The sequence below is a fragment of the Coregonus lavaretus genome (genome assembly GCF_964263955.1).
Source record: "Coregonus lavaretus genome assembly, chromosome: 28".
Taxonomy (NCBI): Eukaryota; Metazoa; Chordata; class Actinopteri; order Salmoniformes; family Salmonidae; genus Coregonus; species Coregonus lavaretus.
The window spans coordinates 29,121,727-29,139,967 of record NC_140015.1 but is presented as its reverse complement, the minus strand read 5'-3'; the positions used below and the strand labels follow the sequence as shown (position 1 = coordinate 29,139,967).

The 18,241-nt window shown below is 43.2% G+C and overlaps 1 pseudogene across 1 annotated transcript in view; it reads left to right on the top strand.

Moving 5' to 3' along the window:
• Positions 1-18,241, top strand: part of LOC311103216 (centrosomal protein of 112 kDa-like) — a 118,268-nt pseudogene that overhangs the window by 33,119 nt on the left and 66,908 nt on the right. The window contains exons 10-16 of the transcript in view: positions 566-665; positions 1,210-1,328; positions 2,168-2,311; positions 12,043-12,197; positions 12,491-12,620; positions 16,507-16,599; positions 16,838-16,897. The product of the transcript in view is annotated as a centrosomal protein of 112 kDa-like (transcript). The remainder of the gene's footprint in view (positions 1-565; positions 666-1,209; positions 1,329-2,167; positions 2,312-12,042; positions 12,198-12,490; positions 12,621-16,506; positions 16,600-16,837; positions 16,898-18,241) is intronic.

Below are 18,241 nucleotides of genomic sequence, written 5' to 3'. Positions count from 1 at the left end.
GGATAGATATGGTAGTGTCCACCCAGCTGATTATTTTGTCATCTTGCTTATACCTATCCAATCCTTTCAGATCTAAACAAGTGTCTAGTGCTAAGGGTTGGTTCTGGATGGGGCCTTTGCTACTAATTTAAGTTGTTAACTTTCAATAAGTCTAGCTTGCAAAGGTATGAAGACACACATTTTGCACCAACCACAGTGCACTACAATCATATTGAAGCACATAATTTCTAATGAGCAAGTTCCTGAATGTCTGCATAAACACCTGAACAAAAACAGTAGATGAGAACTGAAGGAAGAGATTAATCATAACCACCTGAACAAAACCAGTAGGTGAGAAATGAAGGAAGAGCTGAATCATAACCACCTGAACAAAACCAGTAGATGAGAAATGAAGGAAGGGCTGAATCATAACCACCTGAACAAAAACAGTAGGTGAGAAATGAAGGAAGAGCTGAAAATGAGGTGTATCCGGAACTACAATATTTATGCAACATTTTGCAACACTATGAAACAACATGCAACACTTTTGAAGAGGTTGAATTTACCTGTCCCTTTTCCATTTCAGATTTTAGACCGTAAGAATGGCGAGATCGAGGAGCTGAAGACCATGTACAGAGCCAAGCAGAAGGAATCGGAGGAGAGTGTGCGCAAGCTGGAGAAGAAAGGTCAGAGGTTGTGGAGTCATGGTGGGGGTCGAGCCTGGAGGCAGACTCAAGGGGATGTTTACACCAGTGTGTCTCTGCACACTCAGAGTAAAATCCCATTTTAAACGCAGTGTTACTGTTACAGGGGGAGACCCCACTGGTGTGGCGCGATGCTACCCAGCTGTGCTCCTTCTAACAGCACGTTTATGAGACCCACTGATATTTCACACTTGTCATAAACATCATCTTTAGTGACGGTGCATGTTGTACAGTACGCTTCCAACACAGAGCTATTTAGTTGCAGACGTTCTCTATACTCAGCTTTAACCCAGACACAATATGGGAGATTGGAGATATTCTTAGTGCTGACATACAATATAAAACAACAATGACGAGGCCAACAAAGCATGCTGAACACAGAACTTAGTTGAAGTAGTGTGAAAGAAACAAACGTTTATTGGTGTGTGTGTGTATGTGTGTGTCTCTGTCTACATTTGTGTAGGCCCTGAGGCAGGGCCTTACTGAGTTCTCTGTCTGTGTGTATGTGTTGTTTTTCCATCCATAGTTCAAAGCGTGGTGCGCGAGTCCCAGGTCATCTGCGAGAGCAAAGAGAAGCAGATCGGTGAGCTGAAGAAGATGTCAGATCAGAGCACCGACTCCCTGAAAAACGAGTGGGAGAAAAAGGTAAAGGAAAGTTGAAGGGCTGAACTGGATTTCCAACCAGCCCTAGCTCCTACGCAATCCTGAGCCTGAGGAAGGCTGCTATAGAAGGATTTGAAAGGGCGGAATCTGGGCAGACCTCAACCAAGCCAGGCTCACTGTAGAGCTGGGAAATCTTTATTCTAGATTCTAGATTCTTTATTCTATTTAGTGTGTTTTTATTATTGAAAAAATAATGTTGGTAAGTCTTCTCTAAATTGTCTTTTCAGTCCCTCTAACTTTAGTTAACTGAGCCGCTCAATGAGATCTCAATTACATTTCCCCTCTTCTGTTCAGGTTCACTAAACGTATGACTAAACGTATGATAGCGAAATCCATAAGGAAAGCTCTGCTTAGATGTAATGAGAAAAATTAACTCTCCTGCCCTTAAAATAAGGTATCTCGCCCCTGAATAAGGGTTGACTTGATATATCTATTGAAAATGAGAGAGAGAGAGAGACAGAGAGAGACGCATAGAGAGAGAGAGACGCATAGAGAGAGAGAGACGCATAGAGAGAGAGAGACGCATAGAGAGAGAGAGACGCATGGAGAGAGAGAGACGCATAGAGAGAGAGAGACGCATAGAGAGAGAGAGACGCATAGAGAGAGAGAGACCCAGAGAGAGAGAGAGAGAGATGCAGAGAGACGCAGAGAGAGAGACAGAGAGACGCAGAGAGAGAGAGAGAGACGCAGAACAGGCCAGAGCTGGTACAGTAGAATGACTGATTGGACACCTAGGCCAATGGAGGTAGCCGAGGTACCACAAGTAGTAGCTGTGATAGGCTGACTGACGCGGTGGTGTCCGTTGCCCATCCTCTCCCCAGCTGCACGCGGCGGTGGCGGGCATGGAGCAGGAGAAGTTTGAGCTGCAGAAGAAGCACACCGAGAACATTCAGGAGCTGCTGGAGGACACCAACCAGAGGCTGGCCAAGATGGAGGCCGAGTACAGCGCCCAGACACGGGCTACCGTGAGTGGGGGGGGAGGGGCTGTTTATTTTGATCTGTGTATAAGGGACCTAATGTGGGACCAAGGAGGGGACGGGGTTTAGGTAAGGATGATCAGCAACGGGCCAGTCAGATACAGTACAGTACTTAATGAATTTAGCTTCTCTTAAGACATTTGCATTCAGCAGCTTTCACAATTAAAGTGTACACTCCTACACATACAGTACATACGCAAACACACTTTCTCTCGCTGTCTCACACACACACACACACACACACACACACATACTCCTTCTGCATCTCCCTCTCTCACACACACAGACATTTGCATTCAGCAGCTTTCACGGGTAAAGTGCATAAAGTGCACTCCTATGCATACACTTTCTCTCTCTCTCTTTCTCGCTCTTTCTATATCTCTCTCTCTCTCTCTCTCTCTCACACACACACACACACACACACACGCTCCCATGTGCAGCGATAGCTGCTCCTGGCCTTAGTCTGTCAGCAAGCTGGAATTTAAGAAGCATCAAAGTGGGCCGTGTGAGGCCGGGTAAGACCCCTCTTTAATAATTAAACAGTCTATAGCCAGGTGGGACCCGCAACATGAAAGGTCCCTCTCTCCCCTGTAGCTCAGTTGGTAGAGCATGGTGCTTGCAACGCCAAGATTGTGGGTTCGTTTCCCACGGGGGGCCAGTGTGAAAATGTATGCACTCACTAACTGTAAGTCGCTCTGGATAAGAGCGTCTGCTAAATGACTAAAATGTAAATGTAAAATGAAATGAGGTGCTCTACCCGCTGTTAGTTTAGGCTGACCTCCACACAGAGGTACACATGCACGCACTCACACGGGCGCACATACACATACACACACACACACACACCCCTGTTCTCTTCATAAGAGATGTCAGCTGAGGTGAGGTAGCTCTGAACTCCCCCTCTCTATTTGATGTCTCAGTATCGAAGCCCTCTGAAATATTATGTTTGTCTTTCATCATGCAACCGTGTGCAGTGTTTCTGTGTGCAGTGTTTCTGGTGCTTGCCAAAAACCAGAAGGTAAAGTGAAGTCTATCAAAGCTATCTGACAGAGTGAGAGTTTCAATATATACAGTGCCTTGCAAAAGTATTCATCCCCCTTGGCGTTTTTCCTATTTTGTTGCATTACAACCTGTAATTTAAATTGATTTTTATTTGGATTTCATGTAATGGACACAAAATAGTCCAAATTGGTGAAGTAAAAAATAAAAAAATAAAAAATAAAACACTTGTTTAAAAAAATTCGACCTAATAAATAACGGAAAGGTGGTGCATGCATATGTATTCACACCCTTTGCTATGAAGCCCCTAAATAAGATCTGGTGCAACCAATTACCTTCAGAAGTCACATAATTAGTTAAATAAAGTCCACCTGTGTGCAATCTAAGTGTCACATGATCTGTCACATGATCTCAGTATATATACACCTTTTCTGAAAGGCCCCAGAGTCTGCAACACCACTAAGCAAGGGGCACCACCAAGCAAGCGGCACCATGAAGACCAAGGAGCTCTCCAAACAGGTCAGGGACAAAGTTGTGGAGAAGTACAGATCAGGGTTGGGTTATAAAGAAATATCTGAAATTTTGAACATCCCACGGAGCACCATTAAGTCCATTATTAAAAAATTGAAAGAATATGGCACCACAACAAACCTGCCAAGAGAGGGCCGCCCACCAAAACTCACGGACCAGGCAAGGAGGGCTTTAATCAGAGAGGCAACGAAGAGACCAAAGATAACCCTGAAGGAGCTGCAAAGCTCCACAGTGGAGATTGGAGTATCTGTCCATGTCTTTAAGCCGTACACTCCACAGAGCTGGGCTTTACGGAAGAGTGGCCAGAAAAAAGCCAACACGTTTGGTGTTCGCCAAAAACCATGTGGGAGACTCCCCAAACAAATAGAAGAAGGTACTCTGGTCAGATGAGACTCAAATTGAGCTTTTTGGCCATCAAGGAAAACGTTATGTCTGGCACAAACCCAACACCTCTCATCACCCCGAGAACACCATCCCCACAGTGAAGCATGGCAGCGGCAGCATCATGCTCTGGGGATGTTTTTCATCGGCAGGGACTGGGAAACTGGTCAGAATTGAAGGAATGATGGATGGCGCTAAATACAGGGAAATTCTTGAGGGAAACCTGTTTCAGTCTTCCAGAGATTTGAGACTGGGACGGAGGTCCACCTTCCAGCAGGACAATGACCCTAAGCATACTGCTAAAGCAATGCTCAAGTGGTTTAAGGGGAAACATTTAAATGTCTTGGAATGGCCTAGTCAAAGCCCAGACCTCAATCCAATTGAGAATCTGTGGTATGACTTAAAGATTGCTGTACACCAGCGGAACCCATCCAACTTGAAGGAGCTGAAGCCTTGAAGAATAGGAAAAAATCCCAGTGGCTAGATGTGCCAAGCTTATAGAGACATACCCCAAGAGACTTGCAGCTGTAATTGCTGCAAAAGGTGGCTCTACAAAGTATTGACTTTGGGGGGGGGGGTGAATAGTTATGCACGCTCAAGTTTTCTGTTTTTCTGTCTTTTATCTTGTTTGTTTCACAATTAAAAATATTTTGCATCTTCAAAGTGGTAGGCATGTTGTGTAAATCAAATGATTCAACCCCCCAAAAAAATCTATTTGAATTCCAGGTTATAAGGCAACAAAATAGGAAAAATGCCAAGGGGGGTGAATACTTTCGCAAGCCACTGTAACACACACATTTTCACATAGGCTGTTTTGACACCTGTAATTGTTTTTCTAACTTGTCTGGTGTCTAGAACAGTTCAGGTAGAGCAGCTGTGAGTGTATGTCAAAATGAAGACAAGGTGAAATATGAATGAAATCTTTTTGTGAGTGTGTGTGTGCTTGTCTGTGTGCGTCAACGGAGACAAGGAGAACAGAACACGTCCCTGACAGGCCACTACAGTGTTCCTGTACCATAACAGCATCTTTAGCTGCATCACACACAACCACAGGTGGCATGGAGACCACAGCATACAAGCACTCCAAGTCTTCTCCTGGTGTGTAATATGTGTGAATATGTTTAAGTGAGACCACCTCTTTAACTGGCATTGGTAGGTCATCCATCACTGAATATTGAATCTGTTACATTATGTTATGCAACTTGTCTTTGATAAATAATTTTTGGGGCCAAATTTGTTTTTTATCACTTCAAAGAAGACCCATTTTTATCCTAGTTAAATCTATGAAGGACTCAGAAGAGCGAAGCTAATATGTAGCCTGTCACTACACACTTGTCACTTTGTGTCTGTCTCTCTGAAGGAGCCCATTAGTGGAGCTCAGTGCCGTTAATGTAACGTGCTGCTAACACCTGGTGCTTAGGGGAGTGCTCCAAACACACACATACACACACACACACACACAGCCTCTCCGTCTCATCCCCTGCCAGGGCGTTAAGTGTCAGCACACGTCCTGGCTCAGTCCCCCTTCGTTCCCCCTTAATTTTCTTAAGGCACTCTTGTTGGCCGACTGCAGACAATTCACAAAGGACCCCTCTCACAGGGCCTGACGGCTCTGGCTGTCACTCTCCGTCCCAAAAACACACAGAACTCTCCTGTCTCAGTCGGCTCTCTCATCGGCTAGAGAGGACTGCACGCTCCCCATCTTTAACCAGCCACTCTGTCATCACCTGTATCAACCTGCGAACGCGCTGCATTCCAAACTGTCACACAGGGAGAGTAGGTGGTTGAATCAACTCTTTTTATTAAGACACTAGTGGAAGCATCACCCAGCTAGCACATTTGGTTCCTTGGAAGTTGTGGGAACATACGTTTTTTGGTTTTCCATTGGTTCTGGAAACGAAGCCATCAGTTTCCTGACCGGTAAAATGGAACATTGTTAAACATTCAGAAATTTGAAGTGAAAATGTAGCCTGTTCTGGGAACATACTTTTTTTGCAGGGACGTTCTGAGAACATTTTACTATGGTTCCCTTAAAGTTTTCCTGGGAGGTTTTATTAATGTTCTGAGAACTGAGATTATAGGTTATTTTGAGGTTTTTGAATAACTTTCTTAACTTTCACTGAATGTTTCAATAAGACTTTTAGTAACACTGCTAGCTTAGTTTGGGTTAACTTTTTTAAAACTCCAAGCACAGAAAGGAATGGAACGCATGGAAATGTATTTTCTTAGGCATTAGTCCTGCAAATACATTTATTTTTTATTGTGGCACAGCATCAGTAAGATTCAAACCTATGATCTTCTGTTCTCTATCTATAGAATTAGTCCACAGCACCACCAGGATAGAGCTAGCATGCCATGTATTTTTTTACCTCTTACGAAGGTGTTCATTTTAGGATATTCAAACAGACCCCATTTCAAAGTAAACAAGCACTCTTTAAGATCAGGTGTTGATAATTAGTGGTCGCAGCCAACAAACCTGAACACACTTAACAAGATAGAGTTTTGTTGATGCTGAGAACGGAATGTATATGTTTTGTAGTGGTTTTTATGGAAGGTTTTCTTAATGTTCTGAGAACATGACTTTAAATAGAACCATGAGGAAACCTGCAGAAAACGTTATGCTGAAGTAAGTCCTTTAAACAGGTCAACATTCACAAGGCCGCAGGGCCAGACGGATTACCAGGACGTGTACTCAGATCATGCTGGCAAGTGCCCAACTGGCAAGTGTCTTCACTGACATTTTCAACCTGTCCCTGACCGAGTCTGTAATACCTACATGTTTCAAGCAGACCACCATAGTCCCTGTGCCCAAGAACGCCAAGGTAATCTGCCTAAATGACTACCGACCCGTAGCACTCACGTCTGTAGCCATGAAGTGCTTTGAAAGGCTGGTCATGGCTCACATCAACACCATCATCCCAGAAACCCTAGACCCACTCCAATTCGCATACCGCCTCAACAGATCCACAGATGACGCAATCTCTATTGCACTCCACATTGCCTTTTCCCACCTAGACAAAAGGAACACATACGTGAGAATGCTGGTCATTGACTACAGTTCAACACCATAGTGCCCTCAAAGCTCATCACTAAGCTAAGGACCTTGGGGCTAAACACCTTCCTCTGCAACTGGATCCTGGACTTCCTGACAGGCCGTCCCCAGGTGGTAAGTGTAGGCAACAACACATCTGCCACGATGATCCTCAACACGGGGGCCCCTCAGTGGTGCGTGCTTAGTCCCCTCCTGTACTCCTTCTTCACCCACGACTGCGTGGCCAAGCACGACTCCAACACCATCATTAAGTTTGCCGACAACACAACGGTGGTAGGCCTGATCACCGTCAACGATGAGCCAGCCTATAGGGAGGAGGTCAGAGACCTGGCAGTGTGGTACCAGGACAACAACCACTCCCTCAACGTGATCAAGACAAAGGATCTGATCGTGGACTACAGGAAAAGGAGGGCCGAGCACGCCCCCATTCACATCGACGGGGCTGTAGTGGAGCAGGTCGAGAGCTTCAAGTTTCTTGGTGTCCACATCACCAACAAACTATCATGGTCCAAGCACACTAAGACAGTCGTGAAGAGGCCACGACAACGCCCCAGGAGACTGAAAAGATTTGGCATTGGTCCTCAGATCCTCAAAAAGTTATACAGCTGCACCATCGAGAGCATCCTGACAGGTTGCATCACTGCCTGGTATGGCAACTGCTTGGCATCCGACCTCAAGGCGCTACAGAGCGTAGTGCGTAGGGCCCAGTACATCACTGGAGCCAAGCTTCCTGCCATCCAGGACCTCTATACCAGGCGGTGTCAGAGGAAGGCCCTAGAAATTGTCAAAGACTCCAGCCACCCAAGTCATAGACTGTTCTCTCTGCTACTGCACGGCAAGCGGTACCGGAGCGCCAAGTCTAGGTCCAAATGGCTCCTTAAGAGCTTCTACCCCCAAGCCATAAGACTGCTGAACAGTTAATCAAATGACTACCCGGATTCGCTGTTTATCTATGCATAGTGACTTTACCCCTACCTACATGTACATATTACCTCAATTACCTCGACTAACCTGTACCCCCGCACATTGACTCGTTACCACTACCCCCTGTATATAGCCTCGTTATTGTTATTTTAGTGTTATTTTTTATTTTTACTTTAGTTTATTTAGTAAATATGTTCTTAACTCTTATTTTTCTTAAAACTGCATTGTTGGTTAAGGGCTTGTAAGTACGCATTTCACTGTAAGCTCTACACCTGTTGTATTTGGCGCATGTGACAAGTAACATTTGATTTGATTTGAAGTATATATATATATATTTTTTTACCTTTATTTAAGTCACCATTGAGACTAGGGTCTCTTTCACATGGGAGCCCTGCATATACTGGACAATTCATAAGACCAAATCAAAATCAGATACAGTGTAAAACAAACAGCACAACACACATCAAGAAAAACAGATACATTCCTCGGTACGAAGGTCCCCAATCAAAATTAGAAATTGCCTGACCAGCACCAGAACATCCAATTGGAATGTATTTTGTAGTTGGTTCCAGCAATGAGGTGCATTAAAACTAAAAGCAGATTTACCGAGTTCGGTGGAGACCCGAGGAACCTCAAGAGTTAACCAACCCTGTGTACTTTAACAACTAAGTTAGGTAAGTTGGAAGCTTATGTAGTAGAGCTTTGTAAACAAAAAGGGAGTAATGAAGTGATCTATGGGACTTTAATGAGTACCAGCCAACCTTTTGATACAGGATGCAGTGGTGAGTATTAACACTGTCACCTGTGATAAAACAAATGGCGCTATAGTAGATGGCATCCAAAGGATTAAGAGTAGTGACTGCTGCAACCTGGTAAATGGTATCACCATAGTCAAGAACTGGCAGGAAGGTTGACTATACAATCTACTTCCTGCTATTTAGGAAGAGCCAAGATCTAAGCCCACTTTAAATCTTAGCTTTTTAACTAGCTTATCCATATGTTTTTTAAACATTAAATCTTTGTTAATCCAAATGCCTGATCGATGGGAGAACCATCAAATGAATAAATATGTAGTCCATCTGAAACATTTTTGCGAGAATTAAAGAACAACATGAATTTAGTCTTACCCGTTTTACAAGTTTTAAACCAACCAGGTCTTTCTGTAAGGCAACAAGGTCAGATTGCAGCTCTAGCCTGGTCAACAGTTGGGGCAATGGCATACGTAACAGTTGTATGCACACAGATGAATATTACAAGTTTTAACAGATAGACCAATGTTATTTATATAAATAGTAAAGAGAACAGGTCCCAATATCGACCCCTGCAGTACACCTTTTATAATATCCAGGAAACTAGACTTAACACCATCAGAAATCACACATTGTGTCCTGTCTGACAGATCATTCTCAAACCACTTGCAAGAAACCTGATCCAGGCCTATTTCAGTCAACCTTTGAATGAGAATGTGATGTTCAACAGTATCGAGGACCTTGGAAAGGTCTATAAATAAGGCAGCACAATTATATTTATGATCTAAGCAATTTTACACATAATCTAAAACAAGCGTATTAGCTGAAACGGTGCTATGTCCAGGTCTAAAACCAGATTTAGAATAGAGTGAGAAGTTAAAGTTCTTAGCTGAGAGTTGGCCAGGGATTCTAAAACTTTGGAAAGGCAAGATCATTTGGAAATTGGACGGTAGTTATCTAAGTCAGAAGGATCTCCTCCTTTATGTAGGAGGAGGACATGTGCCGCTTTCCAGATCTTAGAGATAACACCAGAAATTGTCAAGATAAAAATATAGGTCAATGGCTCTGCAATAAGTGGGGCAGAGAGCTGCAGTAAGATGGGATCAAGTGAATCAGCCCCTATGGATTTTTTTAAACCTCAATCTTTAGCCAAGCACTTAGTACATCATAGACATCAAATGGTTTAAATGAAAATAAAGTATGTGAGTCTGTAAGTGCATCATTCTCTACATTGTGTTCTTAGGTGACTAAAAATAGAACCATGAGGAAACCTGTAGGAAACGTTATGCTGAAGTATTGAAATTCCCACAGAAGAACGTTGTTTCTTAACGTTCTCTGACCTTTTTGAGAAGAGTACTTTAAATAGAACCAAAAGGAAAGCTAGTGGAAACGTTATGCTGAAGTATTGAAATTCCCACAGGAGAACATTGTTTCTTAACGTTCTCTGAGCGTAATTGAGAACATTCCCAATGTCAAACCAGTTAGAGAACGTTCCTAGAACGTTACCAAATGTTAAATTAAATGTAACCATGTTTGAACTTGTAGGAAATGTTCTGTTAAAGTTACGAAATACCAAGAAAATAACATTATTTTTAAGTTCCTTAAATGTGATGAATGTTCCAAAGCCAAGCAACTATCCTGCACCATTCCCAGAACGTTGTGGGAAGGTTGTATGCAAACAACCATAGGACAACCACGCTCTCACCAAGCTCTAATAAACCTATGGTTCTCAGAACGTTATGTGCTAGCTGGGCAGTCACGATCAACTGGGTCATGGTCAGAAGAAAACAGGGAGGGACTACCTGGACATTTTTGTTTTCCTTTGTAAAATGTTTTGCTATGATGTACCCTAATGAACACGCCCCTGGACTTTGTTTGATCACCATCCATTGAGTTCAGAATGAGGGTGTCTGTCTGATTGGTCATCTGGAGCGGTTGTCTGGTTTATGAATAATGGGATTAGATGATTTGGTGGGATTACGTAGACCAAGAGCTATGAGCTCAGCTTCTGTCTTCCCTTTAAACTTGTATTGAGAGGAGTGTATGGAGGAGTCAGAACTAGGCAGAGCAGGAGAAACAGAAAGAAACAGCAGCTTGGGGAGAGGGAAAAACGCTTTTGGGAACAAGAGAGAAGATGTTTTCATAGGCAGATGGAACAGTTGACTTTTTGAAGTCCCTCTATTTCTGCAACTTTCTCTTAGAGATTTTGCAGAGGGAACGAAAAGCCTGCAGATGCATCAGATGTGTATTTTAAAACAGTCCCACCTGATAGGATCTCTCCCTGGTGCACTGAGGACTTTGATGTCTGCTTAGCTGAGAATTGGAGAATCTGGTTGCTGAGAAACACAGTCAGTTCAGGCTGACTGTAGAATTGAGATTGAGTTCAGTTGGGTAAACTGTTTTGTGGTGCTGGGATAGTGAGTTCAGGCCAGAGGAGGCTGGTGGGAGGAGCTATAGGAGGACGGGCTCATTGTAATGGGTGGAATGGAATCAATGAAACAAAGTCAAACGTGGTTTCCATATGTTTGATACCGTTCCATGTATTCTATTCCAGTCTTTACAATGAGCCCATCCTCCTATGGCTCCTCCCACCAGCCTCTTCTGGTTCAGGCTAAGGATGATACTGGTAAAGTGGGTTTGGATTGATGACCCACTCAGGCTGTAGAACAATGGGGTGAAACTGGGTTGTACAAGTCTGCTATCTTAATTTGATCACTTCTGTTGTCGCAGAGACTTTTCCTGCTCAGCAGGAAATGCAAATTGTAGTGTATTCAAGATTTTAAAAGGCTTCTAAAGTTTGTGATTTCCACTTAAAAATGTCAGCCTTGATTTGCCCTAATGAAAAATGTATCAACCCCTACAAAAATGTCCATTAATTATAATCCACATAATAATTTGCATTTCCTGTTGCTGCAGAATTATTTTCCTGCTGTGAGAAGCAGGGTCCTATTAAGATGGCACATCTGTAACAGAATTGTTCGGCTTGATTGTGGTCAATGATGGTTCTCATGCTGAAAGTCCTCTCCAGAGAAATATAATCAAATAGAATGATTCTATTTATCTGGTCTTCTCCCCCTGTATAGGAGCAGACAGTGCGGGAGCTGGAGCTGCGTGTGAAGCAGCTGTCAGTGGAGGTGGAGAACGGTAACATGCTGAGGCAGAAGGTGACCCAGGAGAAGGGCCAGATGGAGATCCACATCGCCACCATCAGCTCTGAGCTGCAGGAAGCCAACCGACGGTGAGGAGGAGACCCCACAACACGGTCACCAACATCCACCAACTCACTGTTCTCTTCCCAAACCTTACATGGAAAAAAGGAAAGGAAAAGTCTCACCCCAAAATACACAGACAACCCCCAATTCATTTATCGATCCAATCCGACTACAAGTTCCCCAGCCTAAGCCCCAGCTCCAGCCTCTGTTTGAGCCAAGCAGTAGGGCCTTATAGTAGTCAGTGGTTCTGGCAATCATTAGTGAGTTGTGCTGACTGTGTGTATGTCTGTATTGAGTATGTCTGTGTTGTGTTGTGCAGGAGGGTGTCTCTGCTGAGGGAGAAGGAGCAGCAGAGTGAGCAACATGAAGACACACTGCAGAAGCTCCAGACCAAACATGAGACTGACATCAGCCACTTCCAACAGGAACACACACTCTCCGCTGCTAAGGTAGCCAACCATATATACTACTAAACTACTGTAGAACACTACTGCTACTAGACTAAACTACTGTAGAACACTACTGCTACTAGACTAAACTACTGTAGAACACTAATGCTACTAGACTAAACTACTGTAGAACACTACTGCTACTAGACTAAACTACTGTAGAACACTACTGCTACTAGACTAAACTACTGTAGAACACTAATGCTACTAGACTAAACTACTGTAGAACACTACTGCTACTAGACTAAACTACTGCAGAACACTACTGCTACTAGACTAAACTACAGTAGAACACTACTGCTCTAGACTAAACTACTGTAGAACACTACTGCTACTAGACTAAACTACTGTAGAACACTACTGCTACTAGACTAAACTACTGTAGAACACTACTGCTACTAGACTAAACTACTGTAGAACACTACTGCTACTAGACTAAACTACTGTAGAACACTACTGCTACTAGACTAAACTACTGTAGAACACTACTGCTACTAGACTAAACTACTGTAGAACACTACTGCTACTAGACTAAACTACTGTAGAACACTACTGCTCTAGACTAAACTACTGTAGAACACTACTGCTACTAGACTAAACTACTGTAGAACACTTCTGCTGCTAGACTAAAGTACTGTAGAACACTACTGCTACTAGACTAAACTACTGTAGACACTACTGCTGCGAGACTAAACTACTGTAGAACACTACTGCTACTAGACTAAACTACTGTAGAACACTACTGCTACTAGACTAAACTACTGTAGAACACTACTGCTACAAGACTAAACTACTGCAGAACACTACTGCTACTAGACTAAACTACTGTAGACACTACTGCTGCGAGACTAAACTACTGTAGAACACTACTGCTGCTAAACTACTGTAGAACACTACTGCTACTAGACTAAACTACTGTAGAACACTACTGCTACTAGACTAAACTACTGTAGAACACTACTGCTACTAGACTAAACTACTGCAGAACACTACTGCTACTAGACTAAACTACTGTAGACACTACTGCTGCGAGACTAAACTACTGTAGAACACTACTGCTACTAGACTAAACTACTGTAGAACACTACTGCTGCTAGACTAAACTACTGTAGAACACTACTGCTCTAGACTAAACTACTGTAGAACACTACTACTACTAGACTAAACTACTGTAGAACACTACTGCTACTAGACTAAACTACTGTAGACACTACTGCTGCGAGACTAAACTACTGTAGAACACTACTGCTACAAGACTAAACTACTGTAGAACACTACTGCTACTAGACTAAACTACTGTAGAACACTACTGCTGCAAGACTAAACTACTGTAGAACACTACTGCTGCTAGACTAAACTACTGTAGAACACTACTGCTACTAGACTAAACTACTGTAGAACACTACTGCTACTAGACTAAACTACTGTAGAACACTACTGCTACTAGACTGAACTACTGTAGAACACTACTGCTCAAGACTAAACTACTGTAGAACACTACTGCTACAAGACGAAACTACTGTAGAACACTACTGCTGCTAGACTAAACTACTGTAGAACGCTACTGCTCTAGACTAAACTACTGTAGAACACTACTGCTACTAGACTAAACTACTGTAGAACACTACTGCTACTAGACTAAACTACTGTAGAACACTACTGCTACAAGACTAAACTACTGCAGAACACTACTGCTACTAGACTAAACTACTGTAGACACTACTGCTGCGAGACTAAACTACTGTAGAACACTACTGCTGCTAAACTACTGTAGAACACTACTGCTACTAGACTAAACTACTGTAGAACACTACTGCTACTAGACTAAACTACTGTAGAACACTACTGCTACTAGACTAAACTACTGCAGAACACTACTGCTACTAGACTAAACTACTGTAGACACTACTGCTGCGAGACTAAACTACTGTAGAACACTACTGCTACTAGACTAAACTACTGTAGAACACTACTGCTGCTAGACTAAACTACTGTAGAACACTACTGCTCTAGACTAAACTACTGTAGAACACTACTGCTACTAGACTAAACTACTGTAGACACTACTGCTGCGAGACTAAACTACTGTAGAACACTACTGCTACAAGACTAAACTACTGTAGAACACTACTGCTACTAGACTAAACTACTGTAGAACACTACTGCTACAAGACTAAACTACTGTAGAACACTACTGCTGCTAGACTAAACTACTGTAGAACACTACTGCTACTAGACTAAACTACTGTAGAACACTACTGCTACTAGACTAAACTACTGTAGAACACTACTGCTACTAGACTGAACTACTGTAGAACACTACTGCTCTAGACTAAACTACTGTAGAACACTACTGCTACAAGACGAAACTACTGTAGAACACTACTGCTACTAGACTAAACTACTGTAGAACACTACTGCTACTAGACTAAACTACTGTAGAACACTACTGCTACTAGACTAAACTACTGTAGAACACTACTGCTACTAGACTAAACTACTGTAGAACACTACTGCTCTAGACTAAACTACTGTAGAACACTACTGCTACTAGACTAAACTACTGTAGACACTACTGCTGCGAGACTAAACTACTGTAGAACACTACTGCTACAAGACTAAACTACTGTAGAACACTACTGCTACTAGACTAAACTACTGTAGAACACTACTGCTACAAGACTAAACTACTGTAGAACACTACTGCTGCTAGACTAAACTACTGTAGAACACTACTGCTACTAGACTAAACTACTGTAGAACACTACTGCTACTAGACTAAACTACTGTAGAACACTACTGCTACTAGACTGAACTACTGTAGAACACTACTGCTCTAGACTAAACTACTGTAGAACACTTCTGCTACAAGACGAAACTACTGTAGAACACTACTGCTACTAGACTAAACTACTGTAGAACACTACTGCTACTAGACTAAACTACTGTAGAACACTACTGCTACTAGACTAAACTACTGTAGAACACTACTGCTACTAGACTAAACTACTGTAGAACACTACTGCTACTAGACTAAACTACTGTAGAACACTACTGCTCTAGACTAAACTACTGTAGAACACTACTGTTAATAGACTAAACTACTGTAGAACACTACTGCACTGCGACAGTGTCATTGCGCAAAATGGTACACAGCATCATCTGGATGTGTGTGCAACAAAAGTTCAACATTCACCTTTTTCATGCATATGTTCGATAAATCCAACGTGTGCACCACACAGAACACACTGCAACTGCCTCTGCAACGCAATGCTACAAGGGAAAGACAGCGTTCCATTGGAAATTAATGTATTTCTGGTGTACCAAAACGCAATTACGCTGTCGGTGTGATCGAGGCGTAAGGTAGCCAACCACATTAGTATAGAAAAACTAGATGCTACACCACCTGATGCTACACCACCTGATGCTACTGTATACCACTGCAAGGACTATTAGCTGGACTGGTCACACTCCCTCAAAGATGTTGTAGAATGCATAGGCATATCTTATGCTGTACTATGTATGACTTATCTTCAACTGAAGACTTGACAGCATTTATATTCCCCTGCTGCTGAATAATGTGGCTGTGTTAGATAAGACTCCTGTTGTTATCCTCTCTCTCTCTCTCTCTCTCTCTCTCTCTCTCTCTCTCTCTCTCTCTATCTCCACTTAACCTTTTAGTCATTTAGCAGACACTCTTATCCAGAGCAATTAGGGTTACGGGCCTTGCTCAAGGGCACATCGACAGATTTTTCACCTCGTAGGCTCTGGGATTCGACCCTGCGACCTTTCGGTTACTGGCCCAACGCTCTTAACTTTACTGCTAGGCTACCTGCCTCTCTCTCCTCTTTCTCTCTCAATCCCTCCATTTCTCCCTCTCTCCCAGGCCTCTAATGTGATTGAGGACCTGGAACAGACAGTGGCTCAGCTCAGACAGCAGCTACAGGACAGTGACCACAGGAGACTGAAACAACTCAGGGTAAACTGTGTGTGTGTGTGTGTGTGTGTGTGTGTGTGTGTGTGTGTGTGTGTGTGTGTGTGTGCGTGCGTGCGTGCGTGCGTGCATGCGTAAGAGAGTGTGAGAGTGAGAGAGAATGGCTTAATTCCACAACAACTGGAAGAAGTTTGAACGTGAATAATGGGGAAAACACATCTCACACAACAATAACTTGTAGTTCTGTATGAATGTTTCAGACTTACTGACTTGTGTTTTCCAGGACACAGAGAAGAAACTTCAACAAGAGAAAGCAGATCTGCAGCACGACGGTGAGAAAAAGGTACAATCCCTATCAATGGTTACCCACATGTCAAATCAATGTAGTTACCCACATGTCAAATCAATGTAGTTACCCACATGTCAAATCAATGTAGTTACCCACATGTCAAATCTATATTTGTATCGATACAATACTCTCATATCAAATTGAGATTATATGGCTGTCCTCTTATTTAGTATATAGGCCCTAAATAAACAAAGAAAGTCTGTCTCACTTTGTCTTAATAAGGAGCGTCCTTTCCTCTGAGTTTTACTCTACATAACTATGTAGGCCTACAGTGCCTAAAGTCAACTCTGTGAAACCTAAAGCCTGATCATAATTAAATTCTACCTGCCTTTCCAGCGGCCCTAGTTTGACAAACTGACTGTGGTTAAATGGGAGAGATAAAAGCCTTGGACCCACATGGTCCTGCCTAGCTCCCCTTCTACCCTTCCCTTTGATATGTTACGTCCTGCCTGTAAACTCAAAGCTGTGATTAGCAGGTCAGACTACCGCTGGACACAGGGTCCACAGGGCTCAGTGGCTGTGGGGAGGAGGGGTGGAGTGGAAAGGTGAGGGACATTTGGAGGAGTGAGGGTTTGACATTTAGGGGGGATGGGGGTTAGCTGACCAATTGAAAGTCAAGGGAGGGTTAGAGGGGTGTAGGGTTGACCAGTTGAAGGTGAAGGAGAACAGTGGGGGGGTGGGGAGCTTGGGTGGTGGTGTAAAGGTGCCCAATTTAAGGCCATAGGGGACGGGAGATGAAGTCTTGTCCTCTGAAAAGCCATGCTTAGTCGCCCCAGCTAAATCCAGCAAGGACCTTAATTGCTGCCAGACAGCGATGGCAGCGACCCCTCTCTCTTTCAAGCCTCCCTTCAAAGCCAACGTGTTGTCATAAAAAATACCCTCATCTAATGAGTTGGTCCGGGCCAGGCCAGAGTCAGGTGGGTGAAGATCAGGTTTTAAGATGTAGGTCCAAACACCTGGTTCATCTTCAAAGTAAAGCCCCTATGTTGAAGGGCAAGGCAGTCAGTCATAAAGGGGGGTGGGGGGGTAGCAGGGCTGTGTGTTTCAGGTCAGGCACCTCTGAACTGGGGGACTGGACTGATACACCTGCAAGCTAGCTAGCTACCAGGTCTGGGTCTCTGTTAGCAGGGTCAGGGTGAGGGTCAATGCCATTTCACGTTCTGTTGTTTCATCTTTGTGTGACTGAATTGAAGTTGTTAGTTGAATAAATAGTTAAATAGCTGCATCCTTCAGTCACATTTTTTGAGCACAGACCCACTCTATAACATTGTATGGAAACAATGCACATCCTTTCTCCAGCTCCCAGTAAACTTGATGAAAGAATCTTTCTGTCTGTAT